This window comes from Bombina bombina, chromosome 9 (assembly GCF_027579735.1).
Source record: "Bombina bombina isolate aBomBom1 chromosome 9, aBomBom1.pri, whole genome shotgun sequence".
NCBI classification, from domain to species: Eukaryota; Metazoa; Chordata; class Amphibia; order Anura; family Bombinatoridae; genus Bombina; species Bombina bombina.
This window is the reverse complement of record NC_069507.1, coordinates 29330612-29341733: the sequence shown is the minus strand read 5'-3', so window position 1 is coordinate 29341733 and position 11122 is coordinate 29330612. Positions and strand designations below refer to the sequence as shown.

Genomic DNA, 11122 nt, shown 5'->3' with positions numbered 1-11122 from the left:
GCTCTGCTTGCAGTGTGTCACAGCCTTAATACTTATGCCGCACGCAAATTGCTGCGATAAATTTTCTTATTGCTTGCGGGAAACAGCATGCCATTCATTATCTAGCCCACTATTGGTTGTGCAAGGGTATGGTATGGCATTGTACAAGCGTTTGCTTGTGCATTGGTAAATATTGGTAACAAACACCCCACAATTTTCGATGGAATGAGAACAGGTTCACAACATGTGACTCCTGTTCGTTCGCTAATTGATAAATCTTGCCCTAAAGGAGATTTGACACTAACTAATAAATATAGTTCATTTGCTGCATGTCCCTGACAAGATTGTTCAGAAAAAATGTTTCAATTTAATAATACTGTAATGCATTGTAGCATAATGTACTGCATAGTTTTTTGCCTATTCTTATGTGTTTACAGTCAGCTCCATAACTTCCATAAACTGCTGATCCTAAGCTTTACACAACAGGTGATTTTCAGCTATGTGTCTTCTCATTGGCAGACCAGATGGGTTCAGCGAGGTCCCATTAGTGCATTGCTGCTCTGGAGCTTATGTTAACTATGTGTTTAACCACTTTGCAGGTGTTAAACACATGGTAATATGCAATAGTGCAATAATAAAATGTGATAACACATTACACCGCCCTTCTTGCGGGGAAGTTAGTTACTTTAACCTATATTCTTTACCTTCTTGTTTACATTATCTCTTTAATTGGATTTTTTATATCTCTCCTTAATTGTTCTTAGCAGAAGAGATAGATAAGGGGAAATCCTAGTTTACAACATGGCTACGCCCATTACTTTATAGAAACAAAACCGTTCCAAATTTGAACCACAAATATATATTTTTTTAAATACATTTACGTATAATTGTAGGCCAATCTTTGCTTTTAATACATAATTATATCTAGCATTAATTACTGTTCAATATCCTTTAAATATTTAAACAATATAAAGTGTAACTAACATGGATTTTCTGTTGATTTTTGGGGAATAAAGCTGTAGAAAATAAATATCATCTGACAGGAAAAGGAAATGCCTCACATTTTCCACAGGTTGTACCCGAGCCAAGCATAAATGCCACCCCTAAAAATATATTTTGGAACGTGGAAGTTAATGCGCTCTAACAACCTTGCTTGTCTCCCATAGTTTATTTTTGAACGTGGACGGAGTGCCATGGTAATTTGAGCTTGCTTGGGAAGTCAATGCTTTTCTTTTATGTATTCTGCGAAACAGGTTGTTGGTCAATTGCAGGATTATCTTGCCCACTTTGTGGAAGTGTCTGCATTGCACAAATTCTCACAGTTTACGTCTGAACACTGAGATTTTATTCCCAAAAAAGTCCTGAGGCCATAACATCTCTACTCTTGGTATCTCAGGGGCCAGTCATGATATTTCTGAACAGAATGAGAAGAGTTACAGCAGATCAACACTAACATAAAACTCAAAATGTATTTCCTTACAAAACATTAATTATGCACAGTTTGCATTTATTCTTTATTTTGCCTGTTTTTCCTGTAATTTTCAGAACCCTGAGCCATACTGCTTAGTGACTGATTTATATGTGCAAGAGTTTATTTATATCTGATATCTAAGATAAATATAATTGAGCAGATTTTGGAGGATTGTGTCCGTGGACTTTGCAAATGTTGCTAACAAAATATTTTTTAATTATTCTTAAAACATTAATTTCATATTTGAATATATTACATTATAGTGACTACTTTCTGATGAAAACATAAAAATAATTCTGTACTTCATGTCCAGTTAATGTAATTTTAAGAAATTCATAAAAAAAATGTGTTTGTAGTAATTAGATTAAGGTAAATAAGTTGGAGACATCATAGTCATTTTTGCTTTGCTGCATCTACAAGACGGTAATTTAACATTTTGTGCATGTTTTTAATATTTTATAAAATAGAGGAAAGCTCCTCTCCTTGATAAAACTACTATGTCTATAAAAAAACTCCTCACCAATAAAAATGTGTGAGTTGTTTAAGAATCCAGTGAGCAATTTGTTTCTTTAGACAGGCTCAATATATTTCTTACTTCAGTTACTGTTTGTTCAAATTCATTATATAAACCTATTGAGGTAATGTTCTTTTGAACCAATCAGAAATATGATCCTGGTGATTATGGTCATCAGATTCTCAGTAATATTTTAGTCTTACTTCTGGGTATTAACAAAACAACAATAGATACACATACCTATGCATATGCAAACAGATATATAAGCAAATGTGCATGCACGTGCACCGCCCAAACACACACACATATATATATTTATATCATATGGATGGTGCACATGCGCCTTTCATGGAGAAGTTTCCTGCACTGTAGCAGGTCTAGTCCCTCCCAGAAGGACAGTCCAGGCCTAAAATAACAGATAGCTCACTTCTGATTTGTATAGTTAACCCAAGCATATATTGTATCCTATATGAGGCTCCCAGTGGGTTGGTAGTTAATATCTGTTCACCTCATCACTTTTATGATACAAAATTCAGAAAGGTCATTTGAACTAAGTAGGGGCAGGCAAAACCTAGCAGTAACAGTTATTCAGTTGTCTTGTTTTACAAAGCTGAACTGTCCTTCTGCATGTTGTCAAACTGATATTCTGCAGGAAAGTTCTCCTCTGTGAAAGGCACAAGTGTGCTAAAAGGAGACTGCTCTTTGGGTGGGAAAAATCCTGTAGGGTAAGCTATTAAGCTATGCCCATCTTTAGTTGAGCGATTCTTAGGCCTCTATTTATCATTGGTCTTGCAGACTTGATCCGACAGTGCGGATCAGGTCCGCAAGACCTCGCTAAATGCGGAGAGCAATACGCTCTCCGCATTTAACATTGCACCAGCAGCTCACAAGAGCTGCTGATGCAACGCCACCCCCTGCTGACTAGCAGCCAATCGGCCGCTAGCAGGGGGGTGTCAATCAACCCGATCGTACTCAACCCAATCGGGTTGATTTCCGGCGATGTCTGTCCGCCTGCTCAGAGCAGGCGGACAGGGTTATGGAGCAGCGGTCTCTAGACCGCTGCTTCATAACTTGTGTTTCTGGCGAGTCTGAAGACTCGCCAGAAACACGGCCCTTCAAGCTCCGTACGGAGCTTGATAAATATGGGCCTAAGTCTTGGTACTTTTATGCCTGCTCTTTACCAATCAGTATCCCACTCCTGCTGCATATGTTATAGTACTTTTTATTGATTTATTCTCTGTCATGATATCTGTATCTACAAAGTCTCTATCACTCTATTTCTCCCTGTGTCTCCCGCTCTTGTTTGCTATCACACCGGCTTTCTCTTGCTCGCACATGGGTAATTGAGGCGAGCAGGAGAAGAATGGAGAAAATGTGCTATTTATATACATAAAGACTGGGATCTGAAGGGAGTAAATATTCAGTAGAGAGCCCATTTAAACATCATATTCTGCATTAATCACTAACACATCTGATTTAGTGAGCAGGTAACAGAATATCATAACTGAGTATTCACATAAACTGATCCTTACTTATTTTTTTAAGTTTTGTCCCTCAAATAATTTAAAAAATGCAAATTTTATCTAGAGTAATGTTTGTCTCAGGGTGTGAAGTAGAGATTACTGCTTTACAATATCAGATCTGTTAATAATCTTAAAGATTTGATGTGATTTGTCCCCATGCAGGCGAGTATTTCATCATATGACACATAACACCTAACATAAGTGGAAGCACAATGTAATTCCTATCACTTCTAGCTATAGACTTACATAAGTAACACATAATGCACCTGCTAATCTCAGAGAAATCCCATGATCTTTTTTTCTAGTCTTTGTTTTCTTGCAAAATAAAACAAACCAGAGACATTTATTTATTTTCACTCATTGGAGAATTCTTTAAAACATTGAGGATGTTGCCACCTACATAACTCATCTACAGGGAAAAACACATTTATTTTCTCAATGTACCTCATTCTTTTCTTCCTTTGGGGTATCCTTTGTATGTTCTTCTGGGTTTGAGACTCTGTAGGTTTTCAAGTCCTAAGTTTCTAGCCAGGTCAAAATATCACTTGCCACTTTTGATCTCACCCATCACCTGCCTAGAAAAACACCCATTACCCCAAACTCTCTTTGCATATGTTTAGCCATTGTAAAACACCTTTTGTGCAGTAACTTTTCATTATTTATTTTTTAAACCATAACAAATTAATTCCTTTTAATACAATGATTACAAATATATACATTTACTGGTCATTTTGCACAGTGTATAGACAGCATTTACTGTCTACTCACCCCGGTTCATTTTCTACTCGCCCAAGGTAAGTGGAAATTTTGAGACCTGTGTGTGTATGTATATATATATATATATATATACATACAGTTGTGCTCATAAGTTTACATACCCTGGCAGAATTTATGATTTCTTGGCCATATTTCAGAGAATATGAATGATAACACAAAAACTTTTCTTTCACTCATGGTTAGTGTTTGGCTGAAGCCATTTATTATTAATCAACTGTGTTTACTCTTTTTAGATCATAATGACAACAGAAATTACCCAAATGACCCTGATCAAAAGTTTACATACCCTGGTGATTTTGGCCTGATAACATGCACACAAGTTGACACAAAGGCGTTTGAATGGCTATTAAAGGTAACCATCCTCACCTGTGATCTGTTTGCTTGTAATTAGTGTGTGTATATTAAAGGTCAATTAGTTTCTGGACTCCTGACAGACCCTTGCATCTTACATCCAGTGCTGCACTGACAATTCTGGATTATGAGTCCTGGGTAAAGCAAAATAATTGTCAAAGGATCTGCGGGGAAAGGTAGTTGAGCTGTATAAAACAGGGAAGGGATATTAAAAGATAAGTGAGAATGCAAATCAGCAGTGTTCAACCTCTAATAAAGAAGTGGAAAATGAGGGGTTCTGTTGAAACCAAACCACGGCCAGGTAGACCAACTAAAATTTCAGCCACAACTGCCAGGAAAATTGTTCGGGATGCAAAGACAAACCCACAAATAACTTCAGGTGAAATACAGGACATGTCGTGTGGCTGTTTGAACACTGCTGATTTGCATTCTCAATTCCTTGGATATCTTTTTATATCCCTTTCCTGTTTTATATAGTTCAACTACTTTTTTGCCACAGATCCTTTGACAATTCTTTTTCTTTCCTCATGACTCAGAATCCAGAAATGTCAGAGCAGCACTGGATGAAAGATGGAAGGGTCTGTCAGGAGTACAGAAACTCATTGACCTTTTATACACACACACTAATTACAAGCACACAGATCACAGGTGAGGATGGTTACCTTTAATAGCCATTCAAACCCATTTGTGTCAACTTGTGTGCATGTTATCAGGCCAAAATCACCAGGGTATGTAAACTTTTGATCAGGGTCATTTGGGTAGTTTCTGTTGTCATTATGATTTAAAAAGAGTAAACACAGTTGTTTGCTAATAAATGGCTTCAGTTAAACACTAACCATGAGTGAAGGAAAAGTTTTTGTGTTATCATTCATATTCTCTGAAAAATGGCAAAGAAATCATAAATTCTTCTAGGGTATGTAAACTTATGAGCACTGTATATGTAAATTCTGTTAAATTACTACTCCTATAAACCTTATTTATTGAATTCTCCTGTAAGCCAACTAGCCATGTTCCTAGAGTAGCAATTCATAGGAAACAATCACCTAGATTACGAGTTTTGCGTTAGGAGGGGTGCGGTGCTAACGAGCAGTTTAAGCTCACTGCTCACTTGCAGACAGCTGTGGTATTACGGGTTTTTAGAAACCCGGCGTTAACCGCAAAAATGTGAGTGAAGAGCAAATTTTAGCTCCACATCTCACCTCAATACCAGCACTGCTTACGTTAGCGGTGAGCTGGTAAAACGTGCTTGTGCACGATTTCCCCATAGAAATCAATGGGGGAGAGCCGGCTGAAAAAAAAACTAACACCTGCAAAAAAGCAACGTTCAGCTCCTAATAAAATTTATGTCTACACCTAACACCCTAATATGAACCCCGAGTCTAAACACCCCTAATCTTACACTTATTAAATTCTAATCTGCCACCCCTGACATCGCCGACACCTACATTATATTATTAACCCCTAATCTGCCACTCCGGACACCGCCGCCACCTACATTATAGTTATGAACCCCTAATCTGATGCCCCCAACATCGCCGAACCCTACAATATATTTATTAACCCCTAATCTGCCACCCCAATGTCGCCGCAACCTAACTACATTTATTAGCCCCTAATCTGCCGCCCACAACGTCGCCACCACTATAATAAAGTTATTAACCACTAAACCTAAGTGTAACCCTAACCCCCCCCTAATTTAAATATAATTACAATAAATCTAAATAAAATTATTACTACAATTACCTAAATAATACCTATTTTAAACTAAATACTTACCTATAAAATAAACCCTAAGATAGCTACAATATAACTAATAGTTACATTGTAGCTAGCTTAGGGTTTATTTTTATTTTACAGACAAGTTTGTATTTATTTTAAGTAGGTGCAATAGTTATTAAATAGTTATTAACTATTTAATAACTACCTAGTTAAAATAAAGACAAATTTACCTGTAAAATAAAATCTAACCTAAATTACAATTACACCTAACACTACACTATAATTAAATAAATTAACTAAACTAAATACAATTAATTACAATTTTAAAAAATTATCTAAAGTAAGAAAACCCCCCACTAAATTACAGAAAATAATAAAATAATTACAAGATTTTTAAACTAATTACACCTACTCTAATCCCCCTAACAAAATAAAAAAGCCCCAAAAAATAAAAAAAAGCCCTACCCTACACTAAATTACAAATAGCCCTTAGAAGGGCCTTTTGCGGGGCAGTGCCCCAAAAAGATCACCACTTTTACCTGTAAAAAAAATACAATTCCCCCCAACATTAAAACCCACCACCCACACAACCAACCCTACTCTAAAACCTACCCAATCCCCCCTTAAAAAACCTAACTCTAACCCCTTGAAGATCACCCTACCATGAGACATCTTCACCCAACTGGGCAGAAGTGGTCCTCCAGACGGGCAGAAGTCTTCATCCAAGCCGGGCAGAAGAGGTCCTCCAGACAGTCAGAAGTCTTCATCCAGACGGCATCTTCTATCTTCATCCATCTGGCATAGAGCGGCTCCATCTTCAAGACATCCGACGCGGAGCATCCTCTTCATGAGGAGTCTTTTTCAACAATGACGGTTCCTTTAAGTGACGTCATCCAAGATGGTGTCCCTTCAATTCTGATTGGCTGATAGATTTTTATCAGCCAATCGGAATTAAGGTAGGAAAAATCCTATTGGCTGATCCAATCAGCCAATAGAATGCGAGCTCAATCCGATTGGCTGATTGCATCAGCCAATAGGATTTTTCCTACCTTAATTCCGATTGGCTGATAAAAATCTATCAGCCAATCAGAATTGAAGGGACACCATCTTGGAATACGTCACTTAAAGGAACCGTCATTGTTGAAAAAGACTCCTCATGAAGAGGATGCTCCACGTCGGATGTCTTGAAGATGGAGCCGCTCTGTGCCAGATGGATGAAGATAGAAGATGCCGTCTGGATGAAGACTTCTGCCCATCTGGAGGACCTCTTCTGCCCGGCTTGGATGAAGACTTCTGCCTGTTTGGAGGACCACTTCTGCCCGGTTGGGTGAAGACGTCTCATGGTAGGGTGATCTTCAAGGGGTTAGTGTTAGTTTTTTTAATGGGGGATTGGGTGGGTTTTAGAGTAGGGTTGGTTGTGTGGGTGGTGGGTTTTAATGTTGGGGGTTTTAAAACTGGAGGACCACTTCTGCCCGGTTGGGTGAAGACGTCTCATGGTAGGGTGATCTTCAAGGGGTTAGTGTTAGGTTTTTTAAAGGGTGGGTGGGTTTTAGAGTAGGGTTAGTTGTGTGGGTGGTGGGTTTTAATGTTGGGGGGAATTGTATTTTTTTTTTACAGGTAAAAGAGCTGATTACTTTGGGGCAATGCCCTGCAAAAGGCCCTTTTAAGGGCTATTTGTAATTTAGTGTAGGGTAGGGCTTTTTTATTTTGGGGGACTTTTTTATTTTGTTACGGGGATTAGATTAGGTGTAATTAGTTTAAAAATCTTGTAATTATTTTATTATTTTCTGTAATTTAGTGTTTGTTTATTTTTTCTTACTTTAGATAATTTATTTAAATTGTAATTAATTGTATTTAGTTTAGTTAATTTATTTACTGTTAGGTGTAAGTGTAACTTAGGTTAGGTTTTATTTTACAGGTAAATGTGTCTTTATTTTAACTAGGTAGTTATTAAATAGTTAATAACTATTTATTAACTATTCTACCTAGTTAAAATAAATACAAACTTGCCTGTAAAATAAAAATAAACCCTAAGATAGCTACAATGTAACTATTAGTTATATTGTAGCTATCTTAGGGTTTATTTTATAGGTATTTAGTTTAAAATAGGAATAATTTAGGTGATTGTAGTAATTTTCTTTCGATTTATTGTAATTATATTTAAGTTAAGAGGTGTTAGGGTTAGGGTTAGGTTTACGGGTTAATAAGTTTATTATAGTGGCGGCGATGTTGGGGGTGGCAGATTAGGGGTTAATAAATGTAGATAGGTGTCGGCGATGTTAGGGCCGGCAGATTAGAGGTTAATAAAATTTAACTAGTGTTTGCGATGCGGGAGTGCGGCGGTTTAGGGGTTAATATGTCTATTATAGTGGCGGCAATGTCCGGTTCGGCAGATTAGGGGTTAAAAATTTATTTTAGTGTTTGCGATGTGGGGGGCCTCGGTTTAGAGGTTAATAGGTAGTTTATGGGTGTTAGTGTACTTTTTAGCACTTTACTTAAGAGTTTTATGCTACAGCGTTGTAGTGTAAAACTCTTAACTACTGACAGGCTTGACAGGAGAGGGTCTACCGCTCACTTTTTGGAAGACTCGTAATACCGGCGCTATGCAAGTCCCATTGAAAAAAAGAGGATACGCAATTGACGTAAGTGGATTTGCGGTATTTCCGAGTCTGGCCAAAAAAGTGAGCCTGTCATTTCAAGACTCGTAATACCAGCAGGCGTTAAAAAGCAGTGTTGGGACCAGCCAATGCTACTTTTTAAACCTAACGCAAGACTCGTAATCTAGGCGAATGATTTTAGAGAGTTCTTTAATATTTTTTTAAATCACAAACTAAGGGGCCTAGTTATCAACGCGTCTACTTTTTCTGCCTTCGCCGGTTCAATACGCCAGCCTAAGCTCTCCTACCATCGCCGCCGCAGACCTGCAAAATTTCGCCTAAGTTATCAATAAAGCTGTCAAAAAGCCGCGCACCAATTACGGGGCGATGAGCAGCGGACTGTGAGAGTTATCACTCATCCGATCTCGCTGCTCTTCGGCTTTTTGACAGCTTTATTGCTAGCCTGTCACTAAGCACCCACACTAACTACACTGTTCTACCCCCTATACCGGCACCCCCGGAGCCCCCCGCAACTCAATAAAGTTATTAACCCCTAAACCACCGCTCCTAGACCACGCCGCAACTCTTATAAATGTATTAACCCCTAAACCGCCGCTCCTAGACCCCGCCGCAACTCTTAGAAATGTATTAACCCCTAAACCGCCGCTCCCGGACACCGCCGCCACCTACATTTTACCTAGTAACCCCTATCCTGCCCCCCCTATACCGTCGCCACCTATAATAAAGTTATTAACCCCTATCCTGCTGATCTCGGACCTTGCCGCAACGAAATAAATAGTTTAACCCCTAAACCGCCGCTCCCGAACCCCGCCGCAACCTATATTAAACTTATTAACCCCTAATCTGCCCCCCCTACACCATCGCGACCTATAATAAATTTATTAACCCCTATCTTGCCCCCCTACACCGCCGCCACTGTAATAAAATTATTAACCCCTAAACCTAAGTCTAACACTAACCCTAAAAACCCCCTAACTTATATATTAATTAAATAAATCTAAATAATATTTCTCTTATTAAATAAATTAATCCTATTTAAAACTAAATACTTACCTTTAAAATAAACCCTAATATAGCTACAATATAAATAATAATTATATTGTAGCTATTTTAGGATTTATATTTATTTTACAGGCATCTTTCAATTTATTTTAACTAGGTACAATAGCTATTAAATAGTTAATAACTATTTAATAGCTACCTAGCTAAAATAAAGAGAAATTTACCAGTAAAATAAAAACTAACCTAAGTTACAATTACACCTAACACTACACTATCATTAACTAAATTATTCCTATTTAAAACTAAATACTTACCTGTAAAATAAACCCTAAGATAGCTGCAATGTAATTAATAATTACATTGTAGCTATTTTAGGATTTACATTTATTTTACAGGTAACTTGGTATTTATTTATTTATTTATTTATTTATTTATTTATTTTTTTTTTTTGAGTTTCAAAAGAGCTTTATTTAACTTATCAATTTTACAAATAATAATATGCACACAATGAGAGAAGGGAACAAAACAGAAACAAGATTAGCAATTCGAGGACTCATAACGTCCTCTAAATGATCTGTAAACACACTTTTTGAGATGTATAGTGAGTAGTTCACAAGAATTCCGCATGTACAGTGGTTAATTTAAAACATATAATGAGGTTTTGTAATACAGATGGGGGAGAACCAGGGAGTTCCCGCCCGGGAGAGAAAGAAGGGGGGGATAGAAGATTAGAAATAAGAAGGGTGGAGGAGAAGCAGAGGATTTGGGGAGTATATCATCAATCTTATCATCAATCTAGAGTGGTTACGTCGACAGGGAGGTGATTAAATCTGGACAGGTCTATCTCTAGCTCAGGCTCCCTATTCCGTCCAGAAGGGCTAAGAGGGAGAGAGAACATTGGGTTTCCAAGTTGTGTCATAAGTAACTTTCCAGTCGGCCCATATAAGCTCAAAAAGGTCAGAGTTGCCTAGATTATAAAATATGCTTTTTTCCATGGTGTATAAGTAGGCCATATAGGAGCAGACTCTCGCCCAGCTGGGGGGGGATTCCGACTTCCAGTCAGAAGCTATCCGGTGTTTGATGGACATAAAGAGGTAAATACTTATGCAAGCATGATGTTTGGGAATGGAATGAGTGCCTATGTGTAGAAGGGCTACTGCTAGAGAAT

The 11122-nt window shown here is 37.7% G+C and overlaps 1 protein-coding gene across 1 annotated transcript in view; it reads left to right on the top strand.

Moving 5' to 3' along the window:
* The window catches only part of LOC128639819 (cGMP-dependent protein kinase 2-like), a 340069-nt gene that overhangs the window by 744 nt on the left and 328203 nt on the right, over positions 1-11122 (top strand). The window lies entirely within an intron of this gene.